General features: G+C 36.6%; 1 long non-coding RNA gene across 1 annotated transcript; it reads right to left on the bottom strand.

Moving 5' to 3' along the window:
* Window positions 1-9,504: 9,504 nt before the first annotated feature.
* On the bottom strand, window positions 9,505-11,744 carry LOC105436607. Its single transcript, XR_970294.2, has 4 exons — window positions 11,695-11,744; window positions 11,162-11,284; window positions 10,603-10,791; window positions 9,505-10,154 (listed from the first exon to the last, which is right to left on the bottom strand). It is a non-coding gene; the product is annotated as an uncharacterized LOC105436607 (long non-coding RNA).
* Between the last annotated feature and the right edge of the window lie 3,721 nt (window positions 11,745-15,465).

The following is a 15,465-nucleotide window of genomic DNA, read 5'->3' as shown; positions in this document are numbered from 1 at the left end:
AATTGTGAGCTTTTTCATTCTGTTTATGTTAGTGTAGAACAGTAGAAGGATAGTTCTTCAGATGCCCTCATATTCATAATATGACAAATACTCGCTGAATGTTATTTGGACCAAATTATCATGCCACAAGCACGGTCCAAGGTGTTTTCAGCACTTTGGACAAAAACAAAAATCGAGTTTCTTTTTAAATAACAATAATATTTGAATTATTATAGGCCTACCTTACCCTAACACCTATCCCTAGCCATAACCCCAAACCTAGCCTACAATCCACTGAACGCAACCTTTCCACTACTCTAACCAATCACGAAATAAATCAAGCAGCAATAATATGGCAGGACCACTTGTAATGTCACCCACATTTTTGTTTCTCACGTCCCATTAATACAGGGCTTGACGACATTCAACGTTGGTGGAACAACAACCCGGGCTCTAAGTGTGTCGTCTCCTACTCACTGATTTCCACGTCCTTTAGTACGACACTCAACTATGCTTTCGGGAACCTCAGCGCGAACACTGATTGCGTGGTCGTCGTGGCAGCTGGAAACCAAGGTGCGGACGTCAGCATGGCTAATGCCTGTAACTACTCTCCGTCTGGATCACCTGATGTAAATATTAGGGACTTTTAGTTTTGCACGTTGAAATAGTGGGCTGCTACGTGTGACGTCCTTTTAAGGCAGTGGCAGTGCTTTAAAAGGACGTGGCAGTGCTTTAAAAGGACGTCACAGTGGCTGAAAAGGACGTCACACGTAGCAGTCCACTATGTCGACGTGCAAATCTAAAAGTCCCAATTCACCGATTCGGAGAGCTCAACATGGAAGGGCGCACGAGCGGTTAATCGTGCAGCGAGAAGGCGACTTGCTTGAATTGAAGAAAGAAAAAAAAAGCGCCTTATTTAAAGTGAGAAGACGATAAAGTGGTTTAATATGTCATCTTCTCACCTTCTCTTTATTAACAAGACGTCTTGGCGAGTATTAACAAGTCACCTTCTCGCCTTCTTGACTTAAACAAGGCGCCCTGCCGAGTTCAGTTATCTTCTCTCCTTCGATCTCGACTGAAACAAGGCCCCGGCCAAGTTTTGACAAGTCGCTCTCTCGGGGGAGGGGGCGGGAGGGGGAGGGGGAGGGGGGGAGGGGGAGGGGGAGAGGGGTGGGAGGGGGAGGGGCGGAAGGGGGGGGGGGAGTGCATCGAGTTCGCTCAATAAAAGTTTGACCTATTATGATAAAAACATATTCCTGTTTTAGTTCCCGGACTAAATGAATAATCTGTTGTTATGCTCTTGGATGGCTACCATCTAGCTCTGGTGGCAAATAATTACAATGCTCCCCAATACCATGGAAAGAGAATCGGTCCATACAAGTCGTGTAGTCTATCGATGTTTTTCGTTTTTTTCATTTTACATTTAGGATGCTATTTTTCTTTAAAAATCAGTGCCCTTCCCCTGCAGAAAAGTGCCCCCACTTCGTCTCTCATAAGTAGCTATTCAAAAATGAGAAGTGCCCCTTTTACTACTGATGAGTCCCTCTGCAGTTTTCCTTTCTAATGAGTGCCCCTTTCCGGCTCTGAGAAGTGCACTCTTTTACTACTGTTAAGTTCCCCTTTTCCTTTATAATGAGTGTTTCTCCTTTAAATCAATTGAATTGGGCTTAGTGTCCCTTTTCACATGTGATAAGATCCTTTTGACAAATCTGATAAACGTTAAGAAAAATTCACAACAAATCAATCATATTGCAAAGAGGCATTATTACAACAGGGGCTATGACAAGAAATTTCCTTCCTAATTTAACCAAGTGAGAGCACTATTTTGCGAAATTACCTCAAAGCTGTTTTGCTACACTCGCCCGCATTTATTTATTCCATGCAATTATGGAATTAATCTTGAATTTCCAGTTCATTGTTTTGATTCGCTCGCTCGCAAAATAATTATTAAGTTCATTGCAAACAACGGCAACTGATGAGGCGAACGCCGCTATCTATAAAAGGAAAACGGCGAAAGGAGAAAAGCAATACAATATTGACGATCCTTGGAACTATTAACTAAATTTAGGGATACACATGTTTACGCAATTATATTTTCCGCATAGCGGTTACACTTTGTAGGTACCCCATCTTCCCTGAAGACTTTCTACTACCCCCCCCTTCCCTTTGAAAGACGTCTCGTCACCCCTGTGCACTATTTATATTTTGTACATTGCTTCTTGCTCTTAGGTTATCACGGTCGGAGGGTCGAGAAACCGTATGAATGGCGCGAGCGATGATCGTATCGGAATCTCCAATTACGGTCCTTGTGTCGACATCTACGCCCCAGCAAGAAATATCGACCTCGCTGCCCCTTCCGGAAGCAGTAATTCCAACTACCTAAGATCATCCGGCACCTCCTTTGCAACCCCTGCAGTGGCAGGTAGGAAAAACAATAATAATAATTAAGACAATCATAATTATAATCATAATATTCATATTACTAGTAATAATAATAATTAATAATAACAATAATGAGGGGAAGGTTGCAGTCGTATTTTAGGTAAGAGGTATGATTAAACCTAATCCTAAAAACCTTCAAATGTTTGGTCCAGGGTTGAAGTTATGAATTCGGTTAGTATGGTAAAGGTAAGGGAATGTCCTCGGATTAGTACAGCAACAAAATGATTTTTGTCGCAGAATGTAACTAATGTTGATGCGTGGTTAACATGTGCGCTATGAAATATATACTAGGCCTCCAATTTAAACTAGTATTATATATTAATATTATTATTATTATTATTATTATTATTATCATATCTTTACGGTTGGTGTACCTAGGTGCTGCCGCCATGATTCTGTCCACCACTAGCTTGACACCTACTGGGAGTGAGACAATGACCGATCTCGTCCTGGACATCCTTATTGCGACAAGTGCCAAGGACAAGCTGACGAGTCTTCCAGCTAGCAACGCCGCGGTTTTACCCTCCTTTAACCGCCTTCTAAACGTTGTCAGCGATACTTACTACGCATAAACCCCCGGTGGGTGTAGTTGGTGATGACAATGTACCATGGTGATTGACATTGTCAATATCATCGTCTTTGTCATTGACCTCGTCATTGGAACACTGGTAGAAGACAACCTATAGTTTAAATTGATTTATAGCTGATTAAGAAATGATGAAGTAATATAAGTGACGGTATCAAACGTTTCTATCTTTTATTTAAATGAAAATTTCGTTTGATGTTCTCGATATTATTGGTGGTTAGTTTTCGTTTCTTGCTAGAATTGTTTTAACCTAATCTTTCTTCTCATGTCCACCTCATGTCATTAAGTTTATCATGATATCACAAATACTTACTTAAAACAAAACTACTGTAGCATAACCATTTCTTTATTCGGGGGGGGGGGGGGGTCGGTGAGGCTTGGGCAATTCTGTTATTCACAGGATCATTTACAAGTATCTTCATTTCTAGATTAGAGTATGTAGTTTTTAGTAATCCATATCTGTAACAACCACAATATAAACATTCACTGGCAAGTCGCTTTTGGACCTTTGGCGTATTTTCTTTTAGTGCTGTGCGCGTCTCGAAAATATACCACTTAGGGAATATATTCCCCACCCCAGGACTATGTATATCATGTACACTGTAAGATAACAATGTATTTTGTCCTATCTCCAGTGGCATAGGTTTTGCTCTATATTCTGTCCCCTTTTCTTCACCATGTATTCTAAATATTGAAAATTAAGCAATGAAATGATGACAATAAACGAATGATATTGTTAGTAAGCATATATTTCTTGTTTTCTTAGTTTCTTGTTTTTCTAAGTTAATCGAAGTGCAACCCATCAAGAACCTTTAAAGGATTTAATAAAAAATATATTCCTGATGTTAGCGAATGCCAAAAGGATTATAAGGAGAGGGAGAGATAGATATATAGAAAGAGGAAGAGAGAGAGGAGAAAGAGAAAGAGATAGAGAGAGAGAGAGAGCTAGAGAGAGAGAGAGAGAGAGCTAGATAGAGAGAGAGAGAGAGAGCTAGAGAGAGAGAGAGAGAGAGATAGATAGAAAGAGAGAGAGAGAGCTAGAGAGAGGGGGAGGGGAGACAAAAGAAGAGAGAGAGGGGGGAGGGGAGAGACATGGGGAAGGGAGAGACATAATGAAGGGAGAGACATTGCATTGTCTATTCTCGCACCCCTACTCTCTCTCTCTCTCTCTCTCTCTCTCACACACACACACATACACACACATTGTATTTGTATGTCTTTTTGTCCCTCTCTCTCTCTCCCACACACACACACACACACGCGCGCGCGCTCTCTCTTTCTCTCTCTCTTGTTCTTTCTCTTTTCCTCCTCTCTCTCTTCTCTTTTTAGCTCTCTATAATTTTCTCCAATCTCTTCCATCCTCTCCCCCCCCCCCCCCCCCCACACACACGCGTCAAGAGCCTACCTTACCCCTTTTGACCCATTACTTAGGCCATGGACGACAAGTCCCACGCTTATATGGTTAGTGGGAGAAAATGGTTGTCGGCCCACAGAGCCCCCCCCCCCCGAACAAACCCAGATTCGGATTTCACCCTAAGTTTAGCCCATGCAACAAACTTTGTCAAAAGAAAGCACTATCACTGTACACAATTAACGGTCAGACGCCCCTAAAATTGGGTTTATATTTTTTGGCATTGATAGAGCATGGACCAACTATGTCCGAAGAAAGAAGTATGTCTATGATATATTAAAAAAGCTAACAACGAGTTCTATGGTTATTGAGAGAGTGTCAGAAACCAAGTAAGCTCCTCTATTTTGTTCTTTAACAGGTAAAGATGTTCAAACTTGTGACACCTCGAGAAATTTAAAACAGCACTCAATAATTACACTACGCGAATTTGAGTAATAAAATAAATAAAGCACTTTTGATTTATCAAGACTGGAAAGCATTTAATAACAGCTAAGGGGAACGTTTTGGTAAGGGGAACTTTGATATTTTCCTTTACTCAGATCTATAAAAAAAATGAAAATCGTTTAGTGATTGTACCACCGTAACAATTTTTGTGTTTGTAATACACAGTGAAACTTTATTTCGACAACATCTGGTGCATAAAATTTAATTCAGGACAGAATCATAAGACAAATCGTGAGTCTATAAAATGTGAGTTTAAATCATGAATCCTTTATTTTGATATATATTTTTTTGTCTTCAAGCACAATAATCGTACGTCAATTTGAAAAACACAATATAGGCATCGTGTAACAATCATAAATGTAAATCACATGTCACTTAGCAGTGTCATGATTGCGCTACATAGTTACTGCTAATGCTCTTTTAAATTCAACTCAATCTTAAGAGATATTTCATGCTTATCCAGAAAATGAATCAATACCACATTACTACAAAGGACGTACACAAGGAAGACTGAGAACCTAAAACAGTATTCCAATGACAAGGGCTTATCTGATCTATAACTTTATAACACAAGTTGATATAAAACCATTTGACAGAGCATTTATACGAAATGTAATAAGTCACTTAATATTGGTACCGACTGTTTACACATACAAAAATGTTATCAACACACATAATTTTGAAAACGGAGAATCCACAGACTTCAAAATTATCATAATATATGAAAAACGCACATTCCAAATTAATTATATGCAATTTAATATCGATAGAGACGTGACCGAAAGTCCACGAGACCGTAAATAACTTTACGAGACCAGCTTTGTAGTCTCGTGACCCTTCAAAATTCAAGAACTTTGGGCTGTCGTCGACTTTCAGCCCAATGGGCCTTAAGTAGCCTCAATATACTCTCCTTTTAACCCTGACAACAATATATATATATATATATATCAATTTTGTTTTACACATAAACATTTGATATGCATTAACACTGATTAATCTGGTATTGGATCAATAACACGAGCAGTCATGACAATATCAATGTAAATCTAATATTAAACAGTTTCACTTTTACAATGAATGAATACGGACATGGATTTATAAGAAGATTTTTCTTGTAAAAAGACCATTTAACAAAGGTGCTAAGAATACGCGTAACCGAATAAGTAAAGTTCTATACAGTTATGTAATTAGAGGCCGCTTAATTATCAGTTATTGAGAGTATGAGAGTTCCCTCATACATGACCATTTTACACAAATATATTCAATACATTACAAAAAGCACGAATCACGAAGTTACACTGGTAGTTGCGGCATTTCAATTGATAGCAAGTAGCAACTTTGATTTAGTGTTGATAAGTAATTTTCGACAGCACGTAGACAAGTCAGGTACTCGATTCATTTTACGATCATATTGAACGAGTAAGATACCATAGGAACAGTAATATAGTACTTGTAGCAATACAAAAGCATTACATCAATGAAATATCAATGGTAAAAATACTTTAAATCAACTGTATAACACATACATTAAATAAGATTATAAGATGATGACGTAGATCCTAATCAAATGATTGGTTGAAAGCGTACACGTGACCAGGCATTTATTTTGCCTAACGAGTAATTTGGGTAATGACCGGTTATTACCCAGTAGTAATGACCGGTCATTACCACATCTAGCTAAAATTAGCGCAAAATAAGCGAGACACAAGTCAGAGGTCCAATATAAGACGCGCGCAAGGCAAGGTACGCCTCAATTTGCGCTTATTTTAAATCGTGGGTTATGTAAATGAGAATTTAAACCATGGGTTAATTAGATTTAAACCTCCTTTGTGAATTCGGGCCTTTGAGTTTGAGATGAAGGCGATTGATCAAATAACAAGGATCTACGTTATAATTTTATAAAACAAATAATACACATCATTTTGTTCGGGCATTAGTATAATTACCCACACTCGGTACCTTTGAAAAAGTCTAACACGCCCTCGGCTATCGCCTCGGGCGTGTTAGACTTTTCCAAAGATACCTTGTGTGGGTAATTCTTACTAATGCCCTCACTGCTGTGTATTATTTGTATAATATTAGGGTGTTTAAAGAAGTTACTGTATACATCGTACGTTATATAGATAAGGGAGAAATATAAGATTCATATAGTAAGCAAATATCAATCGACTACGAGGGTAATGGTGCAAACTATCATCGCCGAGGTGATCTCGGGGCTACTATCTTCCCGAGCCGCAAGGCGAGGGAAGATCGTAGCCCCGATATCACCGAGGCGATGATAGTTTGTATCCATTGCCCGAGTAAAGGAGGTTAATATTTGTTTTATATCCCACATCGGCAATAAGGTCTATTTAAAGTGAATTATACATAATTAAAACAATTTTGCAGACAGTTTAGCTTCAGCTAGATTTTACAAAGCACAACATGCGTACATGTAATACAGTCGATGCGCGCTCATTTGACATTGACGTTGACTTTGACATTTCGCGTAACCTACTTTGCTATGCTTATTCAATGCGCAAGTCGCGCAAGTGGGGCAGCAGCAAAAAATTACTTTACAAAAAAGACCTATCTCAGGTAGATAGTACTTATCTATACCTTTTTCGTGCTCTGTACAATCGCATGCAAACAACTATACAAGAGGGATATAATTATGCTTATAATGTAACAAAGCAAATATAGTAAACAAATCACTAAAATATGTGTTACAATAATATATTAATATAGCGCTGTTGATTAATGTTATTGTGATTTCAATAATGATTGAAAGTAACATTACAAACAATAGTTTGAATTGCATACTCGGTTATGGTAGATCACTATGAATTCATTTAGTGAATGAAATGTGTCATAAAAACCGTGAAAGGAACAATACAACAGACATATATAATATATACGAACACAAAAAAATTAAATATATCATAGTAAGATTATTTAACGTAGTAATTTCGTTGCACGTTACGTATAAAAAAGAAAACAAATACGGTGCATATTCGCTTTTATTAGTCCTGGTGACAATGTTAATATGTTTCAGCGCAGTTGATTAGTAGAAGTAGTAGAAGTAGTAGATGTAGTTTGAAGTGTATACTTGGTTATGTTAGATCAAGATCAACAATTTACATGAATGAGATGTGATATAACATATATACTGTAAAGGGAATGGCACGATAAACACATACGATGAAATAATTAAAGTTTTAAATTAGAAGTTGCATTGTACGTTAGGGATAAAAGAGGGATAAAAGGTAGATAATTATACGATATGGATACATTTCAAAGATACACAAATCAAGTATAAGAAATTATTAGACATTTATTATGTATTAGCCATTAGTGCATTTGATTAAAGTTTTAGTTATTCATAGTTTAAAACAAGTATTAATAACATACTAATAGCAGCAGCAGCAATATTAGTTAGCAGCGCTGTTGATTAAAACATGTTATTTAGTAATGCAACTTGCAAGGCAATACTGATTATACATCATATAACCATGGCATACGGATATTAAGCAATTCATACAATACTACGTAAAATTAGTATTAGTACTAAATTATACAAAATGAGTTGAAATGGTATATTTAATGTATGATACATTAAAGGTAATACAAAGTTTCGGGAAATTTTGAAAATTGGGTGGAAAGTGAATCTTTACAATTTTATATATTTTGATGCCCCTGTTGATGTATTATAAGCACTAAAAAAAATTAGCCCCCAAAAGACTTCTGTTTTCGAAAAAAATTTAATATAAAAATTTACCGGTGCTCCCGGTAAATTTTCATAAATTTCAGATAGCGCCTATGGCCGTTCAATGGTAGCTGCGACCATGAAAATCTCAGAATATGTTGTTGTGATATACAATTTCCAAACGAGAATAGCTAATCGGTCGATTTTAGTCAAGAAACATCGTTTCATAGCTAAATTAATATCTTGACCTTGAGAGGGAGCTATACAACATAAAGAGTTTATTATTTATTATTTCATAACTTTAGACTCGATTTCAACCGCGACAACGATCAATGGATATCGTAGGAACGCATATGCTTCTAATATGTTCATTTGAACCGAATTCATGACCCCATACCAAAACTTTGTAATACCTTTAACAGTATAATGGTTCATTACAGTGATGTTAGTAGTGCTGCTTTAGTGTTGGTTATAAATGTATCGTTGGTATTAGAAAATCAGTATTGTTATTAGAATATCGTCATTAGGAATCATATTGTTTTAATGCAATTAAGTTTAAATAATACATGTTGGTGACCAGGCGCGTAAACAGGGGGGGGGGGGTGGGGGTGTTTGGGGGGGGGGGGTTAAACCCCCTTTGGTATTTTTATGTGTGTAACCCCCCCCCCCTTTGGATTTTTTAAATTTTAAATCTTTTTTTAATTTTATATTTAAAAAAAAAAAAAAAAAAAAATTATTCCCATGTCTGACCTAAAATGGTGACCTTACCCCCCCCCCCCCCAGTGGAGCGAAATGTCAAATTTCCAAATTTCGAGACCAACAAAAAAAAAAAGTGTCCTCTTACCACCCCCCCCCCCCCCCCCCCCCCCCCCCCCCCGCTTATTCAGCGGCTGGCTGGGTCGTTGCGGCCCGATTTATAAATGTTAACCCCCCCCCCCCTTGAAAAAATTCTGCGTACGCGCCTGTTGGTGACACACCTTAAAGAATATGGAAAGTAAATGGAATTACATAGCAAGTGAGATTTAAACATATATGAAAATTACGAGGATAAATACGTACGTTTACATTATAACAATAAATATTTAAAATAGAAATATGATTATCTTCGCTGAAAAGGAATTTTACAATTATAATTCGTAAATGAAATATGCTAACATTTTTCTTGACGTACATTAATTTTATTATGTTAACAAAATATTCAAATAATGCATCCATGCAGAGTGCCATATAAAAGCACTTAATACAGTGTTATTCTCTCTCACTTAAAACTGCCTCCAATGTCTCGAATGTTTGTAGATGTACTTCATTGAAAATAACTAATGCAGAATCCTCTTTCAAGCAACAGTTTATGACATTATTTTGGTTGTGCAAGATTCAAAGCTTTCTTTCAAATTTATTTCATTTTTGGCTTCTCCCTTGTTCGTGCGTGGGCGTCGAAGTCCTGATATTTTTTGTGTGAAGAGCAATTGTCATTGACATGGATGTCATCTAGCTTGTAGCTCATGTTTGCATCTGCAGACTTAAGTTGTGATCTCTGCGAAGCATCTAAGATTACAGTTCACTCGTCGTCTTCTTGGCAGCGAAGAGACAAAGGGTGTATCATCTTGCTGTACATAAAATTATGGGGGAAAAATAAAAAGAGATACCAGATTATATGATCATCACTGTCACTTGCGATATAGAATATCATCCAGTATTAGACAAATGCAATCAACGCGAAATACACCACTACGATTTAAATACATCCCCATTTACGTGCAATATGCTTGAAACAGTAGAAGACAGACAAATTTCAAATGACTTTAGCAAAGCTCAGTTTTCTCGTTATAAGTTTAATTATAGCCCACAACAAGACAACGAAAATGAATAGACATTGGATGAACAGATAAACTGGTCATCTACCCACTAGGTGCACACGACGTGGACATGAAACTAAATAAAGATATTCGTTAAAATATTATTTGAAACTTAAATATGTAAGAAGAGTTTCAACGAAGAGAATATTAGATTATAATTATGAGACAGAAAACAAAATATTCATATCGTTATACTTACTATATCTCCGGAGCTATCACTTGGTCGTCGCCCCGGCTCGGTCGTCTTTACCGTGGTGAAGCTCCGGTTGCCGTCCATGCCGTCGCCCTGGTAGGCTCTATCCTGATGATCATCGTTGCCGTCATCTTGTTCGTTGCTCTGGTTGCCATCACCCTGGTAGTCACGCTGGCCGCCGCCCTTCTTCCCTCGCTGAAAATGTAAACGAATAGGCACTGTTATAATCCTGTATAATTAACATGTGTGATTTACTGGTGGAGAATGATGATCTAGAGGCTTCAATTTTTCACCAATCATGGATTAAAGGCCTGCATTAATTATGTTAAGCTTATTAAGCTCTAGTTTGACAGCCTTTGAAATACAACAATGAAAATATCGGAATTAGGAAATAATTTTCGAGAATTGCAGTGTAGTTGGAAAAGGTCAGAACAACAAGTAGGTCTCAAAATGTGGATTTCAAAATATCAAACGCAATTGTATTCCTCTTCAATGATAATTTCCATCAAGTTTCTTGTATTTCGATAACACAATTTATTTCCGATAATCCTGCTCTATTACATACCTGGTTACTACCGTGGTCGCCATCAGTCTCGTAATCGCTTGCTCACCATCACCATAGTCGTAACCTGGTAGCCGTCGTGGTCGCTCTGTAGGTCACCTTCTTCGCTAAATCGTTGTCGTATCCCTGGTAAAATTGAAAAATGCAATGCATTTTTATTACGTTCATTCTGCGGTTATAAAGAATAATACTTGGAAAGAGCTAGAATGAGATCTCTCTAAACAGAATTAGAAATCTCGATCTCGCTGCACCTCTATTCCGAATGTTTTTGTTGAAAAGAGGCTACAACATATTCCACTATATCTTGCTCTTCTGTATTACAATTTACTTTTAAAGGGTTATTATTAATGTCCTTTTTCTGCAGGTTCATAACTCCAAAGCTTCATTGATCCGAAGTTTTAATAAATCTAATTGCTTGTTATTCGGAAGGTTCATCATTAAAAGCATAATTACATAATTATAAAATGTATATACAGATCGAGCGCTATATCATTTCCGGAAAATACGAACCAACAGGTCGTAGCTGCTCTACTCACCATCGCCTCGGTTCGTCAGCTCGTCGCCTGGTGGCCGTGTTTGTCACATATACAGTACAAGTGGTAGCCCTGGCAGTCGTTCTCTTTCCCTTGCAGCATTCTAAAGGATTGAAAAACATTCCAATACTTATAAATTTATTACGGAATCATGAGAATATTAACGTCATAATATAAGCAGGGGTGGTATTTTTTTTTCCTCACCCCCCCCCCCCATTATCATTCTTTTTATTTGGTTATAATTATTTGGCCCTGTTTTTCATTCCAATTAATATATGCTTTTCATACTTCTTTCTAATTTGTAGCCTCTTATTTTAAGGTACTTTCCTTCCTTCTTATTACATCTTTTCACTTAATATCTCTTCATAGTAGTTTTAAGCAGATAACCAGACTGTCCCCTAGTGTTTATAATGTATGTGAATAATACATTATATATTTTTATATCTCTATATATTCATCCAAGTCGTGATAAACATCATCCATAAAGCTTCTGTAGCCGTATTGCCTCTGCTTTTAGTATTAACTTCGACATATGAAATTTGCTTAATTTTCACTTTACTTTTTGACAATTAAATTATCATTAATTTGTCAGTACCTACCTGTTGATACTTACCCATTTATGAACATGTACACATTTTCATATTTAATAGCATGCAGATGTCGATGTAGGGTATGAATCCACGTCGAGGCGTTAATGTCATTTACATTTTGCCCTCGGAGATCTTAAAACATTTATTGGTGAGACTTCATTGCCGCACGAAGATCTGAAAACAATAATTATTGGTGAGACTTCGTAGCCGCACGAAGATCTGAAAACAATAATTGTTGGTTAGACTTCGTTGCCGACACGGAGATCTGAAAACAATAATTGTTGGTGAGACTTCGTTGCTGACACGAAGATCTGAAAACAATAATTATTGGTGAGACTTCGTTGCCGACACGGAGATCTGAAAAACAATAATTATTGGTGAGACTTCGTTGCTGACACGAAGATCTGAAAACAATAATTATTGGTCAGACTTCGTTGCCGACACGGAGATCTGAAACAAATAATTATTGGTGAGACTTCGTTGCAAACACGAAGATCTAAAAACAATAATTATTGGTGAGACTTCGTTGCCGACACAGAAATCTGAAAAACTATTATTATTGGTGAGACTTCGTTGCCAACACAGAGATCTGAAAAACAATTATTATTGGTGAGACTTCGTTGCCGACACAGAATCTGAAAAAAAAATTAATATTGGTGAGACGTCGTTGCCGATATGGAGACCTTAAAAAAAATAGTTATTGGTGAGACTTCGTTGCCGACACAGAGATCTGAAAAACAATTATTCGTTGCCAATACGAAGATCTGAAAACAATTATTATTGGTGAGACTTCGTTGCCGATACGAAGATCTGAAAAAACAATCATTATTGGTGAGACTTCGTTGCCGCTACAAAGATCTGAAAACTATTATTATTGGTGAGACTTCGTTGCCGATACGAAGATCTGAAAAAACAATCATTATTGGTGAGACTTCGTTGCCGACACAGAGATCTGAAAAACAATTATTATTGGTGAGACTTTGTTGCCGACACGGAGATCTGAAAACAATAATTATTAATGAGAATTCGTGGCCGACACAGAGATCTGAAAAACTATTATTATTGGTGAGACTTCGTTGCCAACACAGAGATTTGAAAAACAATTATTATTGGTGAGACTTCGTTGCCGACACAGAAATCTGAAGAAAAAAATATTATTGGTGAGACGTCGTTGCCGATATGGAGACCTAAAAAAAATAGTTATTTGTGAGACTTCGTTGCCGACACAGAGATCTGAAAAACAATTATTATTGGTGAGACTTCGTTGCCAATACAGAGATCTGAAAAACAATAATTATTGGTGAGACTTCGTCCCCGATACGAAGATCTGAAAACAATTATTTTTGGTGAGACGTCGTGGCCGATACGAAGATCTGAAAACAATTATTATTGGTGAGACTTCGTTGCCGATACGAAGATCTGAACAAAATAATTATTGGTGAGACTTCGTTGCCGCCACAAAGATCTGAAAACTATTATTATTGGTGAGACTTCGTTGCCGATACGAAGATCTGAAAACAATAATTTCTTGAGAAATTTGGCCAGACTTCGTTGCTGATACAGAGATCTGAAAATATTAATTATTGGCCAGACTTGAGACGTTTAATGAAGGTCATGACCTTTTGATTTCACTTCAGCAATTCCGATATGATATTGCTTTTCTTTGAATTATCTTGTCTTGCAAATATTTTTGTTTTGCAAGTACATGTAAAAAAAATATTGCTTGGAACAACTGCAGAATACCCCGCCACACAAATAACCCTACCCTTATCCTATATCTAGTCCTAATCATAACCCTCACCCTAACCCTAACTCTAACCAGAAGGGAAGCTTAGCCTGAAAACTATATTCTAATGATGCGTGGTATAGGGTATTCTGCAGTTGATACTAAAAATGTATCTACCCAATACTGTACCGATATCAATCCTACCAATAATGATAAAATTTTTGATACAATTATTATCAAATCAGTCATTACCTATTAATCATTTAATTATCCATGTCTAATGCTGGGATAGCATACTATGTTTGTATCTATGAAAATCTTCTAATTCTAAATCTATGCTTCTTCGTATTATCATTAATTACCCATGCATTATCTAATCATTTATCAAATTATCAATCGTATTATCAGTTCCTAAGGCTAGGTTATCAATATTACTATACTCTCTCTATAAAATATCTACCTTGTCATTTAGACCTATTATTCTACTTCATGATAACTGGAATTTTTCATTTTTACTGCTTATAATTATGCCTTACATTTATTGTAGTTCTTTTATTCTATATTTCAAATTAAATCGATACATATATAACGTAAAAGCATAGTTTACTGAAACAATAACACAATATCTTATGCCTTACTTTATTGTGTAATAGTACACAAATCTATTGATATCGGTACAGTATTGTGTAAGCATTGATTTGCATATGATCAGGAAAGACCAGAGTAAAAAAGCGGATCGCAAAAACTTCATAAATTGACTGTGCAAATCGATGCTATTTAACAGTATTTCTAGTAAGTAATAATCTAATAATATCCATTAGGTCTAAAAATATTGATTTCACTTAATCCACCGTAATATCACGATAAACATACCAATAAAAGTAATTCAATAAAGATCAAATCAAATATCAAGACGAAAATATTCATGTTAAAATTCCAAAGTAAGTATAATAATATCTTACCATACTTACAATAGAAGATATTCTGGATTTTGAATCTTAGTTGAAAATTGATGGGTGTTTCTTCTCACACAGATACCAATCGCTTGAAGAACGTTGCCGCGATGTGACGTGTTCGCAAAGGAATAGGAAGTTTATAGTTGTCCATTTCCAACCCAACAATCTTCGTGATAATGGAATCTACAATATTCTAAGATGGGTAAGGGTAGATTAAAACTTGGCCCTTACACTACTTTAATATTAATTAAGGGCCTATGTGTATCAATGTTGTCCTAACGTTTAGATTTGGCCAAGCTCAAACCCATCCTTACCCATCTCAGTAAATCATAGAGCTCCATTAAGATCACAAGTGATATTGCTGAATTCTCTACAGACAACTTCACTTACCCCGACATCTATTTGTTCAGTCTCAGCATTCTCCGGTTCAGTCTGGCAGGAATATAATCCAAATGATTGAATATCCATCCAAAAATATTTCCTTGCACACACAATAAATAGG

The sequence above is a fragment of the Strongylocentrotus purpuratus genome, unplaced genomic scaffold, assembly GCF_000002235.5.
Source record: "Strongylocentrotus purpuratus isolate Spur 01 unplaced genomic scaffold, Spur_5.0 spur5_scaffold_21, whole genome shotgun sequence".
NCBI lineage: Eukaryota > Metazoa > Echinodermata > Echinoidea > Camarodonta > Strongylocentrotidae > Strongylocentrotus > Strongylocentrotus purpuratus.
The sequence above is the reverse complement of the archived record's forward strand: the minus strand, read 5'-3'. Positions and strand labels throughout refer to the sequence as shown.